The sequence below is a fragment of the Podarcis pityusensis genome, assembly GCF_964106645.2.
Source record: "Podarcis pityusensis genome assembly, chromosome: 1".
NCBI classification, from domain to species: Eukaryota; Metazoa; Chordata; class Lepidosauria; order Squamata; family Lacertidae; genus Podarcis; species Podarcis pityusensis.
This window is the reverse complement of record NC_138028.1, coordinates 33,788,980-33,816,014: the sequence shown is the minus strand read 5'-3', so window position 1 is coordinate 33,816,014 and position 27,035 is coordinate 33,788,980. Positions and strand designations below refer to the sequence as shown.

General features: G+C 42.3%; 1 long non-coding RNA gene across 2 annotated transcripts in view; it reads right to left on the bottom strand.

Moving 5' to 3' along the window:
* LOC308462586 overlaps positions 1-27,035 on the bottom strand; it is a 57,414-nt gene that overhangs the window by 1,291 nt on the left and 29,088 nt on the right. Inside the window, exons 2-4 of one of the 2 annotated variants that reach the window (XR_013979220.1) lie at positions 7,525-7,705; positions 6,587-6,658; positions 6,093-6,259 (exon numbers count right to left, since the gene is read on the bottom strand). This is a non-coding gene — a long non-coding RNA (uncharacterized lncRNA). Of the gene's footprint in view, positions 1-5,983; positions 6,260-6,586; positions 6,659-7,524; positions 7,706-27,035 lie in introns of those variants that run through there. The other variant, XR_013979221.1, reaches the window with a different exon arrangement.

Here is a 27,035-nt window from a genome sequence, read left to right as displayed (position 1 = left end):
TCAACTTGAGGTAACTCTTCCAGGTTAGCAGAGTTTGTAACCTGAAGCGTTTGTAACCTGAGGCGTTTGTAACTAGAGGTACCACTGTGTACAAAAGGGAAAAGACATGTGAAGCTTACAGGAATGGAGTTAGTGAAGAACTCTGGCTAGTGGAGTATCCATCAGAAGTGGCTGAAAGCAGATCACCAGTGCTAAAGACAGGTTGGTGTATGACAAGGGAATAGCTGGAGCAGGCATAGGCAAACTTGGCCCTCCAGATGTTTTGAGACTACAATTCCCATCATCCCTGACCACTGGTCCTGTTAGCTAGGGGTGATGGGAGTTGTAGTCCCAAAACATTTTGAGGGCTGAGTTTGCCTATGCCTGAGCTGGAGGGAAACCTCCAAATGTCAATGGCAAATTTGAAATTCCTAAGAAGCATATTTTGGTTTGTTTCCTCCTCTCTGCTATTTGAATTTTTAAACAGCAGGGATAGAACACAGATGGGAAATTGCTCACTCTTCATTTCTGGTGTGAGAACAGCTGAGGCTGTCAGGTCTGTGTGTGTCTTCAAGGAATCTCCAAGTGGTGCAAATGACCTAAGGGAAAAGCTACAGCCCTGATAAACACTGTTGACTACTGACATATATGCACAATTCTGTTAATAGTGCTTGCGGATGAGGAGGAAATTTGATTCTCGGTGTGCTTTTAAAGGAGAAGCTATCTAATTTGCACTTACTGAAGCAGTATGAGACCCAAAGCATAGCCATCCTTTGGAAATGACTTTGCTCTGAATGCTTCTATTCTTCTACTTAGTGTATGTGTGGGGTTTTGTGTCAGCGTCACTTGTGTGGGTTCTCTTTCTGTTCACTTGTTATATTTCCTTGGTGATGAGAGAAGTTGCGAGTGGCCTAGGGTTTGGTTGGTTGCCTTTGATTGGCTGTAGTGAGATTTGTTTATGTGTGTGAGAGGGTGGATTTTTGGATCAGGTTAGCCATATTGATTCATTTGCTGTCGGTGGATTCTTGTTGTTGTCTTGTTGGGCTGTGTTTGTGATTAAGAGGACCCGTACCGGAGTGAAGGCGTCTTCTTCTATTTGTCCCCATGTCAGTTTCAGTTTATTGGTTAGCTTTTCTAGTAAGGCTGTTTCCCATACTGTTTGATACCATAGGTCCATGTTTACTCCTGACAGGTCTCTCCAGTGCCTGGCTATGATGCTTCTGGCTGCTGAGAGTAGGTGGGTTATGAGCTCCTTATAATGTGAGTGGGCATTGTTATTTTGGGCATTCTTATTGAGTAGGGTGTGCATTGTTATTGAGTGGGGTGACTTCTAATACCTGCTTAGTTAATTTGCATATTTCTTGTATGACTGATGTCCAGAAGAGTTGGATTCTGGTACATTCCCACCACATGTGGAGGTATGGGCCTGTGGAGGTGCAGCCTCTCCAGAATTTCGGTGAGGTGTATATAGAGATGGGAAGGCCTGGGAAAAACCCAGAATTCTTTTTAAAAAAAAACAGTTTTTTTTCATTTCCCCCCAAAGCTACCACCCCCCCCCGGAAAATTGAAAAAAAAAGTGTGTAGAATATTCAAACTATATCAAACTACCCCCCAGTCCCCCCCAAAAAGCTTTGGTAAAAAATGGGGGGGGGGATTTCCAGTTTTTCCCCAGGCCTCCCCATCTCTAGGTGTATAGGTTGGAATACAATTCTGCAAATTCTGAGGTTATTTCTTTGGAGGAGAATGTTATGTTGCTTGGTTTTTTTTGGTGATTCATTGAATTCTTGTTTTGAGTGTTTTTTTCCCTACACCTGTTTGCTAATAGTCTGGAGTTTTTCCCTCCATACTCGTAGAAGCGCTGTTTTGCGTATAGGATGTTGATCATTGTTTTGTTGATTTCTAGTGAGTTGAGTTCCCTCCTTTTTTGTTCTATAAATTTAAGGAGTCTTTTGGCTCCTGTTTGTTTGTAGTGTGATGAGAGGGCCATGATGTCTTGTTCTATTTTGCTAATTTTTGAGGAGGTTTGTTTTTTAAGCTGTGCTTTCTCTTTTACGCAAGCTTCCCTGGTGACAGCTTTCATGGTGTCCCAAAGGAGGGGGTTGTTATATTGTCTACATCATTTTCTTTGAAATGGTTTTGGAGAGTTTTTGTGAGACTCTCTCTAATTAGTTTATTTGTGGTTAGGATGGGACTGAAGAACCATGATGGGGTGGTTCATGTTTCTTCTCCTATTTTAAGAGTAGCTTCTACTGGGGCATGGTCTGTGATTTTAATGTTACCTATGTTCATTGATTCAACCAGGGGGATCAGGCCTTGTGGGAGCAGAATGCTGTCGAGTCTGGACAATATGCTGTGGTGCCTGGATTGTAATGTGTGGCTGGTGTCTCTTGGGTTTTCTTCACACCGTATGTTTTTTAAAGCATTTTTAATGATTTATAAGAGTACCTAATTGTTTGGGGTTTCCTTCAGAGGAAAGTTGCCCATGGGATTGTAGGGTGGGTTTCTGTGACATTCGTATGGAGCCCCCGGTTGTGCCTGTGGCATTCATATGGAGCCCCCGGTCGTCTCGTACACCACTAATCCGCTGCCACCAACCAGGTCCTCCCTGGTAAAATCACTTCAGTCTCAGTCAGGTTCTCAATTAATAAAGAAGAGTGTATTTTATTTCAGACACAAACAAACTTTTACGGCATTCCAAATGTTGTTGCTCTTTACTTTCTTAGTCTTATTTTCCTCTCTCTATCTCTTTTACCTCCCCATACTCAAAAACCCACTGCCCTAACTGTCTCTCTGTTACCAACTGCCTTTCCCAAACAGCCAACCCACTAAAACCCACCAACAACTCCCAACGAACTCCTCCCAGAACGGGTTTTATAGTCCCACTGACTCCACCCCCCTGGGTCCTGTCTGTGTAACCTATTTAACTATTTCCCCTCCAGCACTCTCTCATATATGTTAACGTCACAGTGCCTCTCATGTTTAGGCTGAGATCATTTCCCAAGATTGCTTCCCCTTTGGAGAAGGAGAGGAATTTAATTAGTGTTTTCTGGATGAACTCTAGTTGTTTTGAGTTTGGAGCATATATGGAACCAATGGTCAGTTTAGTTTTGTCATCTAGCATCCCTTTAGCAAAATTGTATCTCCCTCTTGTCTTTTCACACTGTTATGGCTTTGAAATTCAGGTCTCTACTGAATATCATAGCTACTCTTTGGGCCTTTCTTGAGCCAGGTGCAACCCATTGTTGACTGAAGTGGGGTTCGCTCAGGAGTTTGCTTCCTTTGGGTAGAATCATAGAATCATAGAATCATAGAGTTGGAAGAGACCACAAGGGCCATCGAGTCCAACCCCCTGCCAAGCAGGAAACACCATCAGAGCACTCCTGACATATGGTTGTCAAGCCTCTGCTTAAAGACCTCCAAAGAAGGAGACTCCACCACACTCCTTGGCAGCAAATTCCACTGTCGAACAGCTCTTACTGTCAGGTAGATTGTGTGTTTCTTGTAGGAAGGCAATGTGTGATTTCATGGTGTTTACATACGAGGTGATACGGTTTCTTTTGCTGCGGTTTCCCAACCCCCTCATGTTTAGTTTAATTGCTTTTAAACTAGCCATTCTGTTTGTCTACTTTATAGGTTAATTCCCTGCCAGCCTGTCTGGGTTGTCCTGTGTCTCTCACTGTGTCTATCAAACCTATTGTGTTGCATTGACATAAAGTGTGATGGGTGGGGGAATAGGTGGATTAGAGTTAGATTTGAACTAAAGAGTGGGGGAAAGATTACAGAAAGAAGCCTATACAGTGGTACCTCTAGTTACGAACGCTTCAGGTTACGAGCTCTGCTAACCTGGAAGTAGCTGTTCTTGGTTGCGAACTTTGCCCCAGGATGCGAATGGGAATTGCGTGCTGGAGGCGTGCACGCAGCGGGAAGCCCCATTAGGAAAAGCACGGCTCAGGATAAGAACGGTTTCAGCTTAAGAATGGACCTCCGGAATGAATTAAGTTCATAACCAAAGGTACCACTGTATAGGTGTTTGTTTGGGGTAACTTGGACCATCTGTCTTCCAACCGATTGGTCCTGGGTCTCAGCTGGCATGGAGGGCCTTGTTTAAGAACAGGCTGTCCTTTCTTATTTCACCTTACTGTTATTCCTATTGCTATTGCTATTTTTCTTTTCTTTTTTCCTTTCTTGTTTACCCCCCTTTTTGTTTTCTTTGTTTTTTGTTTTTAAAGGGGAATATCTATCTATCTATCTATCTATCTATCTATCTATCTATCTATCTATCATCTATCTATCTACCAGTCATCTATCTATCTATAGAGATATATAGATATAGATGTGTAATGAAACAAATAAGTAAATAACAATATTTTTGTCTCATTCTCTCAAAGGGGTGCCTTTTTCTGGGGGTACTCAAGGGTACGCAGTACTGGAACCTTTTTTTTCTAGAAGAAAAGCATTCTGCAGAAGAACTTCCACTTGCAGAAGGACATCAGGGTAAATACTGAATAAACAGGTCACCTGGTGGAGATCAAACGTTGCTATACCTTCTCAGTGTGTTTCACTCGTCTTCTTAACCAAAATAAAGTCTCTAAACATGGGTGTGGCTGCCCCAGTGGCCTCTTGGGCCAACGGTGGGAGGGAGGAGGAGAATTCACCACAGCAGCCAAGGACAGTGCCCCCTTGCTCTGAAAGAGGAGGTGGCGCAGCTCCAGAACAGCCTTTCCCGAAACAGAGAGCTAGAAATAATAATCCCAACACAGAATGGGTATGAGGTCAGGAGTCTACTGTGAGAATGTCTAGATGTATACCATTATATCGTCAAGTTCAATCAGTGGGTTAAATGGAACACAATGGGGCATGTGGAGCATTTGCATATATTATAATTAGAATGCATGATCTGTATTTTAAGCTATTTTGTGTTTAACTTGTATTTCATGTATTGATTTTTACTGTTCATGGCTTAAATACATTACTTGAAGCTATACATGAATAAAGAAATGTTGGGAGATTCTGGTGGGGTGGGGACCTTCTTGAGCAGTGCTGCAGGATCTCGCAGCGCTGGTGTAATGTGGTCCTAGTGACAGCCACCCTAGAGGTCTTTTGCTAGGTTTGCATGAGCTGCACCACAGAGTTTCGAAGAGGATCACTACATACGATAACAATAGATACTTGATGTTATTCCAGAATGACAGGCAGCAACAAGATATTGTCTCAACTCAGTTGGCTTACCTGATTCTACCCTCAAACCGTGGACAGACACAGAAAAAGCAAAGAGGTTTCAGGACAATGATTAGGCAAGAGACTGATGGCGTTAGGGAAGAGATGGGTGCCATTCACAGACTGAAAGTACATTAGTGTGAAATTGGACTTTCCTAATGAACAGCTGTTCTTAGTTTAACCTCCTAAAGCCAGTGTGGTGTAGTGGTTAAGGGCGGCAGTCTCCTAATCTGGGGAACCGGGTTCGCGTCTCCGCTCCTCCACATGCAGCTGCTGGGTGACCTTGGGCCAGTCACACTTCTTTGAAGTCTCTCAGCCCCACTCACCTCACAGAGTGTTTGTTGTGGGGGAGGAAGGGAAAGGAGAATGTTAGCCGCTTTGAGACTCCTTAAAGGGAGTGAAAGGCAGGATATCAAATCCAAATTCTTCTTCTCCTTCTTCTTAAATATTGTATGTGCAGCAGTGGGCTCAGAAGGGCCCCAAGTAACAAACCTTTGGTGACAACAGGAGGTGACAACAATATAGGGCTAGATAGAGAAATAGTCTGTTTGGTATAAGGTCCCATTCCTCTTCTTAATCTCTTTATTTGCATGCCACTTTTTGTAGAAAATTGTGCCCAATTTTTTCACAACATATAAAATGAACAGTAAATATAACATTTTTTTTTTAAAAAATAAGAATTAAAAATAACCCTAATGTCCATAAATACAGAAAATAAATCCACAACATTATATAAAGCAATACACAAATAAGCTAACCTAACCGAACAGCTTAAAATGAAGCAGGAGACACAATAATGCCTAACACAGAAATAAAATGATAGTATACAAGTTGGGCAGGGGTGGGATCATTATTCCAAAATGACCTTCCATAGAAGCTCACCACAGTTGGCTTACCAGCATGAGATGGTAGCTACAGCTCCCACTTGTGGTAGCCTTTCTTCTCAGCTCTTACTGAGTTTTTTCTGTTAGTTAGTACTTTCCCATCCTCACATGGGAAAGGGAAAGCTAGCCGCCACTCCTTCAAACCCCACATATTCTCACTGGAGTTTTCGTCTTGCTCACTGTGATACATGAAACAGAGGTGTGTTTTACTAAATCAGCAGATATTGTTAGGTCAGTAGATACAATCTGCAAATATGTATGGGATTTTTTTTTTAGTTCTTAAGATTACTCACATAGAAAATCATCTCTACAATATATGGGATATATTTGTAAGCCATCTGTGTTATGCACACTGTTTTCTAAGCTTTTACAAAAATTGGTTGAAAAAAGTCATGGGGTGATACAAGTTAGTTATTACACTTGTAAAAGGTTGTGGAGTTTTGTGGCAGATTTGGGATGTGTGATTAGAAGAAGGAAAACAAACATAGATTGAAAATGCCACCAACCTTTATTGGGCCCTGAGAAGCTCTGAGTCTGCATGACAGAAGGCTTTCCTGTTTTCAACCGGATAAAGGAGACTGAAACAAAACAGCACAGATTCTGGCTATTTGCATCTTTTAATGAATACTCCTCACGTTTGGGCCCCTTTGTCAATCTCCCAGTTTTCAGGGGTTTAGCTGTGGATAGCATTGCATGCCCTCATAAACCACGGAGTAGACATTTGTCTAGGATATTCCCTCCCACTAAATTATGCTTCCCTATGTATGGGGTGGCCAATGATCCTGTCTGGGTGTTGCCAACAGACAGAGGTTTAAGAAAGCTAACACTGACTAATGCAAACAATTTTGTTTTAATTAAATTAACATGTTTAATGTTTTTAAAGTTCTGTGATGCTACAGTTCAGTGATAGCAAATCCGAGTGATTCCTTATTCTCGCTTGCTTGGAAAGAACTAGAAAGAGATGAGGATGGAAAACTCCCACCATCTTAAACTTAAAAAAGCTCAAAGAGGTTAAAATGCAATAAAATAGTTTATGGCACCACTGATTTATGATTGCTCTGCAGACAATACACTCCTTGATATTACAGGGGATGGGATTAATGCAAAGAATAAAGGATTGCCTGACAATAATATTTTTGTAACAGTTGTTAACAACCTAGAAGACAAAAATACATAGCTTATGGCACATGTTCGGAAATGGACAGAGCAGTAGAGATTAAAGCGTTACGGGTTCATTAGCCCAGCATCAAATGAAAAACTGATTCAAAGTACCAAATTGCACATTTAGGAAAAAGCTCAGCTTTCCTGGCCTTGGCTTCTGCAGGTTTCTAAGAACACACCAGAGCTAAATAGGCTACATAATTTTCTGTGCCAAAAAGGGCATAGTACAATTGTATTTACTGCCATCTTGCCACGACCCCCTGATATTTGTCATGCTACTTACCAAACCTTTAATCGCTTCCTGTATGTTGAGCATTCATCCTGATTTGATTGCACAAAGCCTGTGCAGAAGTTATGCAATGTCCACTGTTTACTGCGCATTCGTTTCTTTGCATGGAAGTTGTGTACAGCATCGGATATATGTTGTACATACCTAAATTTGCTGGTATGCAGTTGAATGCCTCCTGAAAAATAGTAACAGTCTGACTACAGGTGGAAGAAAATGGCCTGCTGTCTGGGACTGTGTGAGGGTCTGTGTGGGCACTCCCGCTTTCAGCTAACTCTAGTCAGAATTGCCAACTCTCTTTCTCTGCCCATTCCAACTTCCAGGCTGCTGTTTCTGTGTGTGCTCTCTCACTCTCGCTTTCCTTTGTTGGGTATCTCATTCAAAAAACACAGAGAGAATCTCTGCTGCTATCCAGACACTGTCTCCTAACCATTAACAAATGAATGATCAGCCAGCAGCTGTATTATAAATGCTGCATAATATTCTGTTCTTCTCTATAAATAAGACCTATTTGGTTGTGATGTCAATGCAGGTATCTCTCAGCTTATGTGGGGGTTATATTCCAGGGATCCCACCAAAATCACATAGTCGAAACATATTCGGCGCAACGGCAGGTGGGATTGCCAAAGTCTTTTTCCCTGGGACGTCTGCCCCCCCTTTATTTTTTTATATTTTGCCAAGTGTGTAAAGTTGAATGTGTGCAAGTTACAAGCTTACTGAACACCGATGTTACTTAGGACTGAACAGCTTGGAGCTGTATCCTGTTTGTGGCCTCTGTTGCACTTAAGAAACATCCTTTGACCTTCTGTATCTTCTGCAACTGTATAAGATGACCCTCTCATTATTTTCTGCTATTTGCTTTCTGCTTTATTGCTTATACAGTATTTATGATAGAAGAACTTCATCAACATTTGGTGAGCAGGAAGTTTTAAATGTTTGACATGTTATTATTTTTTATATTTTGCTGGAAGCCACCCAGAGTGGCTGGGGAAGGGCAGGGTATAATAATAATAATAATAATAATAATAATAATAATAATAATAAAGGGGTTCAGCTCCAGCTCAATTGCTTCTGCTGCAAGGAGTGCCCATCCCAATGCTTAAAGCAAATGGGATGGGCAGGTTTATGTGTGTCTGGGGAGGAGAACAGTGCCAACAACTCCTCTCCACTCATGGCTTATCCTTTGGTAGCTCTGGGGTGGGGAACCTCAGGCCCAGGGGGGAAATGTGTCCTTCCAGAACTTTCTCTTTGGCACTGGTGACTTTCTTCAGGCCACATCTCATCCCTAACCACACCGCCTCTCTCCCTGTCACACTCCTCGCTAGCTCTGCTTCTCATTTTCCTGGAGTGTTTTTGCCCAGCTGGAATGTGTCCTTGAATTCTGATAATGCCTCTTGCTTGCCTGGGTAGAGAATAGAGAAGGATGCATGAGTAGATGTAGAAATTAGCATACTGTACAAAGGTAAAATTTACATACATTGTTCCATCCACTTTGGCTAGATAGATCGAGAATAACTGATAGTAAGGAAATAGTAAATTTAATTCATAGAGTACTAAAAGAAAAACCCCTATAAAACACAAAATCCGGAGGGGAAGGACATTAAAGAATATGTAGCATAAACTGAAATTCAAACCTTAAATGAAGTAGATAAGTTATGGCTGGACCAAAGTGCAAGTTGTACTAAAATGCAGCAGACCATCAAATAATTAAAGATAGGAGAGCCACCGGGATCAGATGGTTTAATCACAGAGTACAATAAGTAATTTATAAATATTATCCAAGACGCAATAACAGCAGCTCTAAATGAAGTATGTACTCTAAACCATATACCTCAAGAATTGGGGAAATAATTTGATATATAGTTATAATATAAATATATATACTAAAGGAAAAGACCAAGGAGATGTAGCACCATACAGACACTTATTGAATTTTGACTATAAAATCTTTATGGCAGTTCTAATGAACAGAGTAAATAAAATAATTCCTATTAATATGGATTCAATGTGCATTAAATAATATCCACAAAGTTCAATCCAGTTTTTTTAAAGGTAAATCTAGGAACACTGATGGACATAGCAGATTACAACAGAAAAAATAACTGTAAACTGTGTGTGTTTTTGGACACTGAGAAGGTGTCTGACAGGTTAAAATGGCCCCTCTTAAAGGACTGTATGCCATGTTATTGCTTTGGGACTAACTTCTGTGAATGGGTCAATATTACTTACAAGTCTCGTGCCTAAATGCCAAACATCAGGTTTCCCAGCTTTTCATTTGCTGAGGGGTGCAAGACAAGCGTGGCCTTGCCAGAAGTATTGTTTACACCAGGGGTCAGCAAACTTTTTCAGCATGGGACTGCTCCACTGTCCCTCAGACCATGTGGTGGGCCGGACTATAATGGGGGCATGGAATGAACAAATTCCTATGCCTCACAAATAACCCAGAGTTTCATTTTAAATAAAAGCACACATTCTACTCATGTAAAAACACCAGGCAGGCCCCACAAATAACCCAGAGATGCATTTTAAATAAAAGGACACATTCTACTCATGTAAAAACACACTGATTCCCAGACCGTCCGCAGGCCGGATTTAGAAGGCGATTGAGCCTGATCTGGCCCCCGGGCCTTAGGTTACCTACCCATGGTTTAGACAGTCCTTAGAGCTTTTGGCAGAAAGCACCAGATAGCAGAATAAGATTTCACATAGGACAAACAGAACTAAAAGTATGTGTGCTGATGATATGGCAGTTTTTTTGACGAATGGAGGAATTAGAAAAGTTCCTGCAGAAATATGCAAAAGTAGCTGGGTGCAAAGTCAGTGTTACAAAATTGAAGTGCTTCCTCTAAATCTTGAGGTTTTGATAAAATTCAGGATGCTAACTGGTTAACAAATAAGACTCTGCTCTAAAGCAAAATATCTGGGCTTGAGTATTAGCACAGACTTGCAAGACTTGTATAACATCAATCAAATTACTTTGCAACATCAAGCGCAAAAATATTTAGAGAGATGGAGGAGTGCATCCAGGTCTCTGCTGGGGAGCTTAAAGAAAGTCTTGCTGGATCAGACAAGGAGCATCCAGACAACTAGTGGTCCATGGGAAGCCTGCAAGCAGGACCTGAGTCGTTTCCAGGAACTGAGAAGGATACAGCCTCCAACTGTGAAGGCAGCATATAGCCACTGTAGCTAGTCGCCATTGACAGCATTACATAAGGTGCTTATATAGGATCCGAATCTGCTTTTCCGCTTACATAAGTACCTGGTTCCCGTAAAGCCTTGATGCAGGATGATAAAATGTATTATTCATTAAGTGGTATGCATCAATATTGAGAGTACGGATTCAGAGATTTTAAAAGTCTTTTTTTCAGATCCACTGAATTATTATGTTAGTTTTCCAAAGCAAAATATGTTTTATTGCACGTTGATTGTGTCGAAATGCATGTAAAAATGGTGACCTTGGAGACAGTTTCTGGCAGTCAACGTGTTCACAGACTGAAAAATATATTAAAGATAATATCCACACACACACACCCATTTAGCATGAAAAATAGCCAGTCATGTTTGTACAACTAGCAGGCTCCAGTATGGTGGGCACAGAGCCATTCGTGGAGGGAACCCCTCTGCAAATAGCAGAGCCCCGTTGTCCCTCAGCCCCTGCAAACACACAGATACTCAACACACGGGGCCATTACATGGCATAGGGGACTTGCGTGCACCTCCATAAGAGCTGCTGGATCTGGGAAATGATTTATAATGAATTGAAGAAAATGTTGAAGATAACCTTTGTTAAAAAATCATTGGCCTTTTTATTAGGAATAACAGGTGAACGCATACCAAGAAATGTTAAAAGACTATTTATATATGCAACTACAGCCACCAGGATGTTACTTGCCCAGAAATGGAAAGAAGAGAAAGTACCAACAGAGGAGGAATGGATAACTAAGATGACAGACTATGCCGAAATGGTAAAGATAACTGTGAAAATCTGGGACCAAGATGAAAAAAAGTTTATACAAGACTGGATCAAATTTATAGAATATTTTAAGGTCCACTGTAAAGACTTAAAAGCCTGAGCAGGATTGATGTAGCATCTATGAAGTATTGTGAATTAGGGTTATCAATGGACTTGTAACTGAATGAATTGTGTATGGTGACAAAGGGGAGAAATTGGAAACCAGGGGGTGGGGGGAAGTCTAGGAGGGATGAATAAGTAATTAATTTGGATGTTAAATTATTGAAAATTTAATATGAAAAAAGAGCTGCCAGATGAGGCCAGTGACCCATCTAGTCCAGCATCCTGTTCTCACAGTGGCCGACCACATGCAAGTGGGAAATGCACAAGCAGGACTTGAGCACAAGAGCACTCCCCACTCTTGGCCTGCTAGCAGTGCCTTCATATTGCAGACTTTCCACTTCATTTGGACAAGGAATGAAGATCTGATTTACAGTGGTACCTCGGGTTACATACGCTTCAGGTTACAGACTCTGCTAACCCAGAAATAGTGCTTCAGGTTAACAACTTTGCTTCAGGATAAGAACAGAAATCGGGCTCTGGAGGCGCGGCAGCAGCAGGAGGCCCCATTAGCTAAAGTGGTGCTTCAGGTTAATGAACGGTTAATGAAAGTTTCAGGTTATGAACGGACCTCCGGAAAGAATTAAGTACTTAACCCGAGGTACCACTGTATTAACTTCATGTTTTTGTATGGAGGCCATAAGAAAAGCTCTGCTGGATCATGCCAGTGGCCCATCTAGTCCAGAACATCCAACATTTTCAAGTCCCAAATTGGGACGCACATCTTCCAGGAAATGCTCCTGGGTGAGTCACATGACCTGCACCTTGCTCTCGCCCTGAAAAAACGCTTTTCAGGGTGCAGCGTAAGAGCATGAGAGATTGCGGCACCCAAAATGGCTACCAAGATCTCATGTGAAAAAATGGGATTTCCCCTTTTCCCAGGGCACTTGGGAGGTACACTAGTCCATTTCCCTATTCTCATGCTGGCCAACCAGATGCCCCTGGGAGTCCGGCAAGCAGGACATGCACACAAGAGCAGTTTCCTCTCTTGCGGTTTCCAGTGGTATTGAGAAGCATACTGCCCTGACTATGGAAGTCGAATATAGCTGTTATTGCTATATAGTCATTGATAGCCTTATCCTCCATAGAATCAGAAAAGGTGGGAGGGACCACAAGGGTCAGCTAGTCTAACTTCCTGTAATGCAGGAATCTCCTTTTTGTTGTTGTTAATTTCTTTTATTGATTTTACATTTTCAAAACAAATTTCCAATATCAATACTAAACATTCATTTTTCAATTCACCCCCTCCCCGTTGACTTCCCTCAGCTTCCATTTCTGGTTTATTACATCAAATGATACATTCTGCTGTTTGTATATAATACTATGTTATCATATTGTTATCTTTCTTGTTTTATGTAAATAAAGTTGTAAATGTTTATTTAAATCCTGCCAGCGAGTCCATGTCCCCCCCCTGCAAATATATTGTAAAAGGTTCCCATTCTTTTTCAAAGTCCCATTGTCCTTTTCTCACAGTTTGTCCATTAACTTTGCTAACTCTGCGTAGTTCATCAGTTTTTCTTGCCATTGTTCTTTAGATGGTACTTCTCCAGTCTTCCAGTTTTGTGCTATTAGAATTCTTGCTGCTATTGTAGCATACATAAATAATGTTCGTTTTTCTTTCAGCAGCTCTTGTCCTAAAATACCTAACAAAAAAACTTCTGGTTTTTTTAACAAATGTTATTTTAAACATTTTTTTCAGTTCATTGTATATCGTTTCCCAATTTTTTTAAAAAATATTGCAATCCCATGTAACGCAAGAATCTCAACATGTGGTCCTCCATCCAATTTGAAACCATACCAGACCCTGTTTGGCTTTGCAAATATGCTAGCAGTTTTATTGCTGCATCGCTAGGAGGGCATGACTTTGTCTAATCTTATTTTAAAGCCGGGACGCGAGTGGTGCTGTGGGTTAAACCACAGAGCCTAGGACTTGCTGATCAGAAGGTTGGCGGTTCGAATCCCCGTGTCGGGGTGAGCTCCCGTTGCTCGGTCCCTGCTTCTGCCCACCTAGCAGTTCGAAAGCACGTCAAAGTGCAAGTAGTTAAATAGGTACCGCTCTGGCGGAAAGCTAAACAGTGTTTCCGTGCGCTGCTCTGGTTCACCAGAAGCGGGTTAGTCATGCTGGCCACATGACCCGGAAGCTGTATGCCGGCTCCCTCGGCCAATAAAGAGAGATGAGCGCCGCAACCCCAGTGTCGGTCATGACTGGACCTAATGGTCAGGGGTCCCTTTACCTTTACCTTATTTTAAAGCCATCTATGTTGGTGGCAATAACTGCCTCTTGTGGGAGCAAATTTCATAGTTTAACTATTTGCTGTGGGAAGAAATACTTTATCTTGTCCAGTCTGAAATAGGTCACTGAGCTAGGGAGGTGTGTGGTATGATCCTGCAGGACTCATATGTTCCTAGTTTGCATCCCAAAGGGTAGCTGTGTTAGTCCAGTGTATGAAAAATATTGGAGAGCTCTCTGGCCTCTGAAAGGCTAATATTTTTTGCCATGAGTTTTAGTTTGCTGCAGCCCACTTTGCCAGATTTGTGTTTCTTGCCATTTAATCTAACAATTGGCTGTAAAGCTGCTGAAGATGTCAATCTACTGGGAATAAATTTATGTAAGAAGTTATTTTCTGGAGACCACAGCTGACTGAATTTCTTCTTGAATACCCGAGTTGGAAGGAGTGACTGGGGTTCGAGCTTTAACAATTCTAAAAGCTTTTTACAAGGAGTTGCATGAGTTATTTGTAGGCTTCCAAATGGCCTTTAAAAGCTTTTATTTTTCTAAGGGAAATGTGGAATGTTTCTTTGGTCTAAATATTTTCTTCCAAAAGCATACAGTAAGTACATATTGCGGTATTCCTTCCAAATCCACTCCATTTTATATATATTTTTAAAAAAATGTTTCTGTAAAAGAGGGCTGGCAATAGAAACACAATTTTTAACATCAAAACGCCAGGAGGGAAAGGTGTATTCCTCACATCATCAAAAAAGAGCAGTTTTGTCCTTTTGACCGTTTCTTCACAGCCTGCCTACCTGCCACATCTGTTTGGCAGGTAGGTAATAAATGGTGAATTCACCTGATGGCTCGGCAGCTTCCTTTGGTGGGGAGGCGAAAGGGAAGGAAATCAAGTAAAGTGCTCCTGTGAAAAGGATGGCAATAATTTTCACATCGCTGCAAGCCATTCTGCGAGTCATTCCTGTTCCAAAGAGTGCACCAAAGCACCCCAGTTAATTCCCCACAATTGCCACAGCTACTGTACCTTTGTGACTCTACGCGTCATTTGCCCACTCGTAATCAGCAGCCTGGTAATCACTCCTTTCACAGTGAAATGGGTTTGTTTATTTATTTATTTATACTTGCCCTCCCCCTTTCTCCCCCCTCCTCCCGTTTTGACTTAATTTTGACCTTCAGCAGCCAGGCAAGATTCCTGCCTCCACAACTGGCGACAGGTCGCTTCCATCCGTGAGCGTGAGGTAAAAAAGGAAGTATAATGGTATGCATTTATTTCACATCCAGGCATTTGGATACTTCCAAGGACAATGCTGTTTTAGCCTGGCTCAAAACGACAGCAGCAGCAGCAGCAGCAGCAACAATAACAACAATTTCAAGGAAACAAAGATATCTCCAGCTTATTCACTGAAAGTGAGTAAGGCCCAAATAATTATCGTAGCTTCTTCATTTGCATCGCTGCCCAGCCCATTTCCTTTCAAGAACTCGAGAGTAGGCAAAAAGAAAACCAAAGCTACATAACACACCAAATGAAACATGGGTTGGGGGGCAGAAATCATTGGAGGTTGCGAACTTTACAGTAGAGGTAACGTGCATGTTAATGGGGGTTAGGTTCCTGGCCATCATGCATATAGGCAAAATCACATAAAGCCAGGAACCTCTGGAACCAGAGGTGCGAGGTTGCCCCTAAGATTGAAAGGGTTCAGCGTGTGTCACGTGTGCGTGGCGTGTGATGTCGTGTGTGCTGCATGCCACGCGGGGGCATAGGGAGGGAGGTGTGCGGGGTGTGCGGTCTGCCCCGGGTGTCATCCCTGAGGGGGTGACAAAATGGTGGCATTACTGTGGGGCCTGGCCTGCAGTACGCCTGAGCCACGTGTCTCGGGGCCCTGTGCTGCCCGAAACGGCAGCGCGGGGCTTGTGCCCGCCAGGCGGACTCCATGGGCAGATCTCTGCGCCACCCCCCATGTGCGGCTCACCCCCCTGCCCCTGTGGGCAATTCACCCCGCCCCCGCCACTCCAGGTGCTGGAGCAGCTAGCTACGCCCCTGGTGCCACGCGTGTCATGCGTGAGATGGACGCACGCCATTGCATCGTCTAAAGGGGGCTGCGGGCTCTGGAGGAGCCACCCACTGAAACTGCTACTTGCGAAATGTTCCACACACGTGATGGGCGCCAGGCCCGCTCAACAGTGAGGGAGCCCAGTCCCCTTCCAACAAATATTCAGGGGACCAAAGACACCTCAGTCCCTAGAGTTGGCTTGCCTGCCTGGAATTGCCCCCCTCCCGCAGAGGCAGAAGGGCTCTGGTAGGGCCCCGTGACCACAGCTTTGTGCAGAGGCTGGAATTGCTCTTGATAACAATAGGAGAGGAGGAGAACCTTCACAGTTGGGGCTGAGAGCCAGTGTGGTGTAGTGGTTAAGGGCGGTAGTCTCCTAATCTGGGGAACCGGGTTCGCGTCTCCGCTCCTCCACATGCAGCTGCTGGGTGACCTTGGGCCAGTCACACTTCTTTGAAGTCTCTCAGCCCCACTCACCTCACAGAGTGTTTGTTGTGGGGGAGGAAGGGAAAGGAGAATGTTAGCCGCTTTGAGACTCCTTAAAGGGAGTGAAAGTCGGGATATCAAATCCAAACTCTTCTTCTTCTGAAAAGCTAGCAGTGCTGATGCTCAAATTTCACATGGTTTTTCTGATCAGACATAGGAGGGACCTCCTTGCCATATCTATTGGATTAGAAAAGGAGATTGAAAGAAATGTCTCCACAAGTTCATAGAAGTATAAAAAGTGCATGGGACAGGAAAGAGTGTGTGACTTTGATTTTTTATTTATTTAACTTGCTTAACATTCTCACTGGGAGATGGTTCACCTGTATGAGACTGCAGAAAAACAAAGGAAAAAGAAACCAAGTTAAGTAGGTTTCCTGTTAACAGGTGGAATTCAGAGTTATAATTATTTCATTTTGAAAAACCGTTTTTTCCATTAACTTCTGATTTAAATTTTAATGCTTAATTTGTTTTGATTGAGTTTTTAATGTTAGTTAGTGAGGATGACACAATTAAAGGCATCAAGAGTATATAATTATGTTCCTTATAATTATGCCATAATTGTTTTAGTATGTTAAATGATCTGGCTAATCGATCCCCCCCCCCGCCTTTCCTGGTTAAACAGCAGCTTTACACCCATCCCTGTTTTGGGAAATGGCACACAATGTGGGTTTGGGGGAGTATATTTACAAGCATTTCCATTAAAGTTTCAATGGAAATTCACTAACTAGTGAAACATTCATGCATTGAATCTCTCCCTTTCCAAGTGACTTTTGCCAAAGTGCTGAATGCTTGGCTTGCTTACACAAATACAGCATTCAATCAAACTAATGGATACCTTGGAGTACTCTTGTGCTGGATATTATTAAATCAACCACCCCCTTGACAAATATTGAGCTGTGATGATAAACACTATTTCTAACATGATGCCCAGGTAACAAGGCAGTGCAGTTCTTTGGAAATAACATTAACATTAGGACAAGCCGTTGTATGATTAAGGTGAATGGCCAAATAAGTCTTCCTATTCCTTAATCTTCAGAAGATTATTGCACAAACACATCGACTGTTTTTCCCAACTGTGTTGGCTGCATATTAAAATAGTGATGTGCAAGTCTAACTACTTGACTCGAATTGGTGCTGTTTCACTCAAATTGGCTGCTAGGGAACATGCTTAAATTAAGGGAGAATGGCTGCTGTTTTTATCCGCAGCTATAATTTTTGCTTGTAAGCAATGGAGCAAAAACAAACAAACCTAAGAGTCCTGTGGCACCTTAAAGGCTGACAAATTCAGACAAACAAAATTAGGGATGGGAGCATCTGTCAATTTTGGTGTGAATGGCTCCTAACAATCAGATTTTTTTTTAATGCAGTTTTTTTTGCAAGCAATTTTCCCTTATATAATTTATGTATGTTTTAAATGTTATTTTCACCAATTTCTTCACTTTTATGCACACGTTCCCCTAATATATGACTTTTTGGGAAACATTGGTTGGTTGGAGGACTGTATTGCAAAATTCAGATAAGTGCAGATTTTTGAAAGATGGCTGTGTTTCACAAACTGTGAATTGATCGATTCACCTTTAAATGCAAACTGAATCAAATTCCTCCCCATCACTACAGAAGACTAATTGGCCAATGTGTAGATATAGGTTGGCTTTAGTTTTAGTAGTACCAGATACTGACGTGTATGCTTAAAACTGGATTATATTCCTGTAAAAACAAAGAAACAAAGACGTAGGATCAAGTGGTTCATTTGACTGGCACACATTGGCCAGAGCTCTTGGGAAGCCCAAAGGCTTGTTCAATGCTATGACTAGGCTGCACCCTTCAAAACTACGAATGCTCATATATAGCCCAACTGTCCTTCCCAGAGATGAAAAGGGAACAAGCATTGCTACAGCAGTGTCAGAAGCAGCAACAGTGCCACTCCTTAGGCAAGCTTAGCTCTAGAAACTGGATCACAATATCTGGAGGGATAAGAAATGAGGAACACGGTCCCACATACATCTGAAAAACAGAATTGGGCTTTGATGCTGTGACCATTACCTGTTTTATTTATTCAGCTTTATCTATTGTGTACTCCCATCAGATGTCAAGGAAATAAACAACTATCTGACTTTTAGAAGACATCTGAAGGCAGCCCTGTTTAGGGAATTTTTAATGTTTGATGTTTTATCGTGTTTTTAATATTCTGTTGGGAGCCACCCAGAGTGGCTGGCGAAACCCAGCCAGATGGGAGAGGTATACATTATTATTATTATTATTATTATTATTAATAATAATAATTTTCTACTCCAAGATGGCTAAGAATTTATTTGAAATAACTGGTTTCTGCTGTGGCTATGTGCCCCGTGGCTATGCTATTCCATACGCCTCACTCCTGGTTCTCTGCATCATTTTTATGCTGCCATCGCAACTTAAAGAGTGGGGCATGTTCTCAAGATGATGGCATCAATGCTGGGCACTTTCCCCTCCTTCAATTATCCCCTCCAAAGGAACTTTCTACGGTCAGGAGAGAATTTTGAATTGTGTTATGAAGGTACTCTCTAATATTGGGGCTGCTTTTCATTCAGCCGCCTCTTTTGTCACACCTCTCTCAAAAGAGCCCACATCCTAGAGGATGATCTTCCGCCTCTTTCACTCTCTTACTGTAGTTTTGTGGCCCTTTCACATCATTAACATTTTGCTTGAGAAAAGTGCTGTTAATGCATGGCGATGGCATGGAGACTACCTTTAAGAACAGTTAAAGAGTGACCCCGTTGGGAGGAAATGTTTGTTGTGCATTTTGGCCTTGAAGCACAAGTCTTTTAAAGGTTTCCATTAAGTACTGGGCGTGTATACTTAAAGGCAGCACAAAGCCTCTGGGAAAGCACTGGTGTAGCAGGGTTGCTGTGGTAAGCACTCTTTTTTCCTCAAATGCTCCAGCAGTACCACGAAATCCCATGTAAGTGGCCAGAGGAGAAGTAGGAGCTGCCTGTGGGTAGTCTTATCCTATTCATGAGCTCCTTTCCCACTTTTTAAAAATACTGTTTTTGGCAAACACTCGATACTTGAAATATAAAATGTATGGCTCGCCCACTGGGTTACGCACAGTGTGTAGCTTATTGAATTTAGCTAAATTGTGAGTCATCCATCAATAGTCTTCCTGGTGAACATACTTGTAATAATTTCACACATTACAAACAAAAGTAGGTATGATTTTCAAGATTTTTGAAGCATTTTCACCCTTGGGGATTTTATTCATTTTTTTATTATTATTATGCTTGATTTGCTGCTGAAAGAATGTGTCAACCTGGGAGACGGAGCCAGATGCTACGAGAAAAGACAATGATTATCGGTCACTTCAAACCACCTGGTACACTAACGTGCTGATGGCTTGCATTGCAAAACAACTATTGATTTGTTTAGTTAGGCTGCAATCCTAAGCATACTTACTGGGGGGGGGGGGAGACATGTCTCATTGAACTAAACAGGACTTACTTAGGAGTGAGCATGCTTAGGATCATGTTATCAGTGCCTTTATGCTTTGTATTATGTTTCATTTCCACCTTTCTCACTGGGATGCCAAATCAGGGATGGGCAAATCTTTCACTTTCGCATTTTTCCTGTCTTAAGTCCAGTTCTCCATATATCCACATCAGTTTGCTTTTTTTTTTTTTTTTTGGAAGTCCTCATAAAAATTCACCAGCATTTTAGCACAGATTTCTTCTAATATGCACAAATTTACTATGCAATTTTGCTAATATACACATTTTGCAAAGCAATTTCTCTAAATATAATGCATCTTTGTGCTATTTTCGTCATTGTCATTTTATTTGTCTGCCAGCTTCCATAATCTGAGGCGGCTTACAGCATGAAAAGATTTGCATAATTACAAACTTAACAAAAGTGCTCATAAACAATAAATAAAAGACATCAAAAAGTACAAAAGAAAATTGAAGCATTTTCACACAAATCATAATATATAAAAATAAAGATATAAAATATTGATATCAATAACAGCAACAAAACACCCTAAACAAAACCCCAGCCCAAAGGTCTGTCATGCAGCCTCAGCTTTTGTAGCTGGAGTCAGTCAGGTTCACATATCGTTTTGGAACATGTGTATTGATTAGGTAGGTTCACCTTTAATTGCAAGCTGCATCAAACTGCTTTCTCATCCCTAAGTACAAAATCTGACAAATCAATTGAAAGCATACACAATGTTACAATAATTTGCTGTACAATAATAATAAGCACAAATTGATTAAATCAAACCAACTATTTCATCCAACCAACATAAAGCCTGAAGCAGGCCACTGTGAACAAAATGAAGCCAAATATACCCACACTGACCACCCAGCTGCTTATGCGAAGCCTGAGGACCTGAGTGCAGCGACACTGTCATCACTCATGACCGCTAGAAAATGGCATTCAGAGATGTAATCCCTCTATCACCGGAGGTTTAATATAACTGTCATGACTAGTAGCCACTGATGGCCTTTCCCTCCATGAACTTGTCTAATCTGCTTTCAAAAGCCATCCCAGTTGGTGGCCAGTGCTTCATATTGCGGGAGCAAATGCTGTAGTTTAACTAAGTCTGAAGCACTTTCTTTTGTCTGACTGACTCTTCCAACCTTCACCTTAATTGGATGCTCATATTGGAGGGGGGCAGAGCCAGAAGCAGTCTGAGAGAGGAGCTCCAACAGACACCAACATACTGACTTTTTCTTTGTGGTGAATTTTATGTGAAGAACCTCTAAGGTATTGCAAGTAGGATGGTGGATGCTGGTCAAGCATGAGAATGGTAGTATGGCAGTTCCATTGTATACACACCTCTCTGTGTGTAAGAGTGGATGAATTTGGAGAAGCACTGGACTATTATTTAACCAATAAAATATTAGAAGTCACATGTCAAATGCTGTTGACTGACAAAACATCAAATGCTGTCATTTAACAAATATTGCATGCCAAATGTCATAGGTTGAACACTGGAAGTTGTCTCACATACAGTACTGCATGTCAAATGCTGCAAATTGTTGTCAAAGACTCCATGTCAATATTTGCAGAGAACAATTTTATCAAATTGGTTTATTCAAAGAAGAAGAAATATGACTAAGTATGACTAAGTTGGGTACCACCTATATATAACATTGTTAATAAAACTAGGAGCAATAGCAAGCTCCAAAAACAATTTAAAAACTGAGAAAATAATAAAGGCATTTGCCTAGCATATAAATGAAAAGTAGATGAGCCTCACAGGTGAGAGAAATCCAGGAGTGGGTGGCCACCATAGAAAAGGACCTGTACCCAAATCACTTCTCATAGCAGGGCCCCTCGGAAGAGCACCTTTTGTGACGATATCAGTGCACAGACAGAGGTGTGTGAAAGCAAGCATTCTTTGGAACCCCAGACCTTAAGCAGAGCTTTAAGGTGAAGATGTTTAAACTCGGGATCAAAGATCTTCCACCTGTGCTTTAAACAAACCGAAGTTTGCGAACAAAGGCAGGCCTGTGTATATTGTACTGCATTTGTCTGAGGAGTAGGGTCCATTTTGGTTTCTCTCAGTTTCTCATTTCTCCAGTCTTCAGTTTTCTACATTTCTATATCTGTTGGCTTTTTGTTTTTTTCAATGGTGTGACAATTTGTCAGGATTTTTGCGTGAATTTCACTTACTATACACATTGAGCCTAATATGCACATAAATGTGAAGCAATTTCCACCGATATAGTGCATTTCTGTATGTTCTTTTCCAAAAACAGATGCATTTATATGAACACATTACCAGAGCATGTGCATTTTTTGGGTGCAAATCATTTGGCTGCAGAACTGACATGTCATAGTATGCAATACTTGATGTGCCTTGCAGGTGAGAGAATTTCATATGGACGGAACCACCATTGAGAAGGCCCTCTATCTTCCCTTATGAGTGGGGAAGGGTTGTAGTTCAATAGTAAAATATCTGCTTTGCATACAGAAAGTTCTGGTCTCAATCCCTGGTATCTGGAGATACCAGGGATTGAAACCAGAATTCCTGGACAACCACTGCCAATCGGTGTAGACTCTGAGATTGGTGGACTGATGCTCTGTCCCAGTACAAGTCAGGTCCCTAGGCTACTGTATGCAAAATAGAAGGTTTTCACCAATTTGTAGCCTTGACTGAAATTGGCATGGAAGTGTAGCTAATGGTGTTTATTCAACTTCTCGATGATGCTTCACATTCAAGTATTAAAGAACAGCAACAATGGAATATAGCAATCGCTACCTCAATATGTTTGGAAGGTAAAGTTTCAGGACAGAGTGCTCCTAATAAGGACTGAATCCATCCTTTTATATGCCTAATGCATTTTGAAAAGAAGTATGACTCTATTAACTTTTTAAACCTTGAAGCAGGCGAAGTTGGAGTAGCTAGGCAGCTTCTAGTCTAGCAGTACTGAGATGGAGGGTTCCTCGTTTCATGAAGTTTGTCAGTGAGAGGCCCCTCATTTCAGAAGCCTTTCCTGCAGTTCATGAGCAAGTGAAAGTCTTTGCATCCTTCGAAGTGGCAATTGCCATTTGAAAAGTTATCCATCCCGATTCTTCTCCCTCTCCCAACAAGCTCTTGGCAATAGGTGGGGGGGTCACAGCTCAGTGGTGGAATGCCAGCTTTGCATGTAGACCACGTTTGGTCATAAGAACCAGGTTCAGTCATAAGAATGTGGGAAGAGGATCAGACCACATGCCCATCTGACCCTGCATCCTGTTTCCCGCAGTGGCCAACCAGATGGCTAAAGGAAGCCCACAAGCAGGACAGGAGGATAATGGCCATCTCTTGCTGCTGTTCTGCAGTATGACCGTCCCAAGACATTGCGCTGCTCAAGGTGAAGGACAAAACTCTTTTCACTCAATTCATGTAAGTGCCATGGACTGGCTGGATGCTGAGAAGTGGTTGGAGGCACCATGGGGACCCTCCAGGGGAAGATGGCTCAGAGCCCAGGGATTGTTGGTGGGATGATGACAAGTCGTCAGAGAGAGAAGAGGGAGCAGACGGTGGCAGGGGAGGAGGTGTCAGAAGCTGAAGAGGCAACAGGTTTTAGGGAGCAAAAGGAAGCTGTGGCAGAGAGCAGTGCGGAATCAGAGGACAAAGTGCAAGCTGGAGAGGAAAAGGGGTCATGAGGCAGAGTGGAGGCAGGCTGCTGAAGAAGCCAGGGAGTCTCCCACTCCTGCTGTGACCAGCTCCCCTCCCCCCTAGTCTCCTAAAACACCAGGAGGAATGAAGAGGGCAGAGCAAAGAGAGACAAGTCAAAGGAGCCTCAGGTTGCTGGGAAAGGAACCGGTAGAGAAGCCTTAGAGAGCAGTGGGAAGACGGGGACCTTCAGTCCTCACAATTGCCTTATTGGAGCAAGACCTCCTGGGAAGAGTTGCTGCGATTGCTAGGCCTGCGGTTTTTTGGTTTCTTTGAATGAAGAGTTGACTTCGCTGACACCAAGTGTTTTATTGCTGACCGGCTCCTGACTCCAGCTCCTGATAGTGGCAGCTGAATAATATTTTGACACTGACAATGACGCCCTGTCCTTCTGATTCATGAATGGGCCCAGGAAAGATGGGAGGAATGAAAGTCACGGCCTCTGAAATGGGAGGGACAAAAGCTCTGGTAAGGTTGAAAATGGTGAAAAAGGCACCCATCCTCTTTTTTCTGACCTGTTAATGGCATTGCCTTCTTTTTATCTTTTGTCTCCACCAGAATGTGGAGATAAGTTAATCAATGGCTATACAGCTCAGAATCAGGTTGCTTAAGACACCATCTTATCCTTTATACACCCAGTAGATCCCTGCAGTCTGTGGAAAGTTTCTGCTGCAAGTTCCAAGAATCTCAGAAACACACTCCACAGTAATTCAGAATAGGGCTTTTAGTGTTGCTGCCTCTGTTTTGTGGAATAGCATCCCTGTTAAGATATGACAGGGACCCACTCACTATGTGCACTTTTCAGGAACAGCTGAAGACGTTCTTGGCCCAATAAACTTTCCTAGCTGAAAAAATGGGGGCTTTGCCATGAGTGTCTATCTTGTATGGTTTTTAACTTTATTTTGAATGTATCCAATTTGTGTGTATTTTCACCTTTTTTCTATTTTTATTGTACATCGCCTTGAGATGGTTGTGTAGAAGGAGATTAATAAATTAAGAAGGATGGTGATGATAACAACAACACGAAGAATGATAACAATAAATAATTAGGGAAGTTATTCTGACTTGAGAGCCAGTGTAGGGTAGTGGTTAAGAGCAGTGGACTTGTAATCTGGTGAACCGGGTTCGCTTCCCCGCTCCTCCACATGCAACCTCTGGGTGACCTTGGGCTAGTCACACTTCTCTGAAGTCTCTCAGCCTCAATCACCTCACAGAGTGTTTGTTGTGGAGGAGTAAGGGAAAGGAGATTGTTAGCCACTTTGAGACTCCTTCGGATAGTGATAAAGCGGGATATCAAATCCAAACTCCTCCTCCTCTTCTTCTTCTTCTTCTTCTTCTTCTTCTTCTTCTTCTTCTTCTAGAAGACATCTGGAGGCAACCCTGTTTAGGGAAGTTTTTAATATTTGATGAATTATTGTATTTTAATCTTTTGTTGGAAGCTGCCCAGAGTGGCTGGGGAAACCCAGCCAGATGGGCGGGGTATGAATAATTTATTATTATTATTATTATTATTATTATTATTCCTCAATGTAGGATTGGGAAATCTGTCTGTCCATGTAGACGATACTGAGTTAGATGGACCAATGATTTGATTCTGTAAAATGTCAGTTACTGGGTGGGCTGGGCTGGGGAGAGGAGGTTTAGGGTGTACTCTTCGCTTAAAGGATGGAGACCAACACACCTTTATAAGAACAAACTCAACCTCACATTAGGTGTGAGAAAAGGCTGCTAGAAATCTGTGGCCAATATTCAATGAATGAGTTTTATTAGCAAATGCCCTGTGCAAGGACTTCCACTCTCCTTCATCTTCCTCTGTGCAACCCTAAAAATTGACCCAGGGATTGTATGTGTCAAGAGAACCCACAGAGCGGCACAGGGGGGAGGGGGGTGATCATTTCATCTGGCAAGCTGATTGCCTTAGCCCAGTGTTGAATTCCTCCCCACGTTCTCATTTGCCCCAGTGACTGGTGTCTAGCGTTCCCGAACTTTGCATAAAACCTGGACTGGAACCACTCCAAACTCTGGTGGTCAGGAATACATAAGACGCAGACTGCATTCCTTAACATTACACGGGGGAGAATTTTGCTGAGGACTGTCTACTTCGAAGTGGCTTTTGTCACTTTCAAGAATGGATAGGTGAACTAAGGCCCGGGGGCCGGATCCAGCCCAATCACCTTCTAAATCCGGCCCGCAGATGGTCCAGGAATCAACGTGTTTTTACATGAGTAGAATGTGTCCTTTTATTTAAAATGCATCTCTGGGTTATTTGTGGGGCCTGCCTGGTGTTTTTACATGAGTAGAATGTGTGCTTTTATTTAAAATGCATCCTTGGGTTATTTGTGGGGCATAGGAATTTGTTCTCCCCCCCCCCCATATAGTCCGGCCCCCCACAAGGTCTGAGGGACAGTGGACCGGCCCCCTGCTCAGAAAGTTTGCTGACCCCTGCTTTAAAGGATGCAATCCACAGCTCTGTCCCCAGTGTGTTTCCTTGGCTGCTTGTCCAGCAAAGGGAGACTGTGAATGGTTTCTTTTTAAAGCGTTCATACAGAATGCTTATTGCAATCCCTCCTCCTCTCTGGGCAAATGCATTATCAAGAGAGTGGAACATTTTGATTTCACAGTAAAAGGCGACTTTCCACCTTTGGGAAGTGCTGCTCTTTCAAAGCGTATTTCACATCGCACGCACACCCGCAAATGGCACCTTTCATTGTTAAAAAATGAACCCCCCCAAAATTTGGTGGAGGCCCAGATTATTTAATAAAAATACAGAGCAGTCTGGAAATACATGATTTTGACCAGCAGATGGCACACTTGCACAATTGACTTTGCTCTTAAACCCCAGCAGACACTCGGGGAGTCTAGAGAGCAGCAGCTACTTCTAAGAACAAACGACAGTGTTTTCCCAAGCTCTTGCCAATAAAAACTAGAGGACTGAGACTGCCTTGCTGGCAGAGGAAACTGTGTGCTTGTGCTGTAAATGGTGGGTGCTCAACTCAACTGCTGCAAATATGGAAAGCTGGATTGGGGCCCTGATGTTTCAGGCCATCCCATAGTTACTACAGTGGTACCTCGGGTTACATACGCTTCAGGTTACAGACTCCACTAACCCAGAAATATTACCTCGGGCTAAGAACTTTGCTTCAGGATGAGAACAGAAATCGTGCTCCGACGGTGCGGCGGCAGCGGTTTCTATGGTTTTGGTTTCTATGGAAGCCGCCCAGAGTGGCTGGGGAAACCCAGCCAGATGGGCGGGGTACAAATAAAAAATAATAATAATTATTATTATTATAAAGTGGTGCTTCAGGTTAAGAACAGTTTCAGGTTAAGAACAGACCTCCAGAACGAATTAAGTACTTAACCTGAGGTACCACTGTATTTGTTTCACTCTTTCCCCAGTGAAACTCCATCCACTTTTAGTATTTGAAAAATAAGGCTGAATTTGATAGTTGTCAAAGCTTCAGAGCTTGTCCATTATGCACTCATATTTAGGGAGAAATTCACATTTCTTTTTTTAATTTTTAAAACTCAATA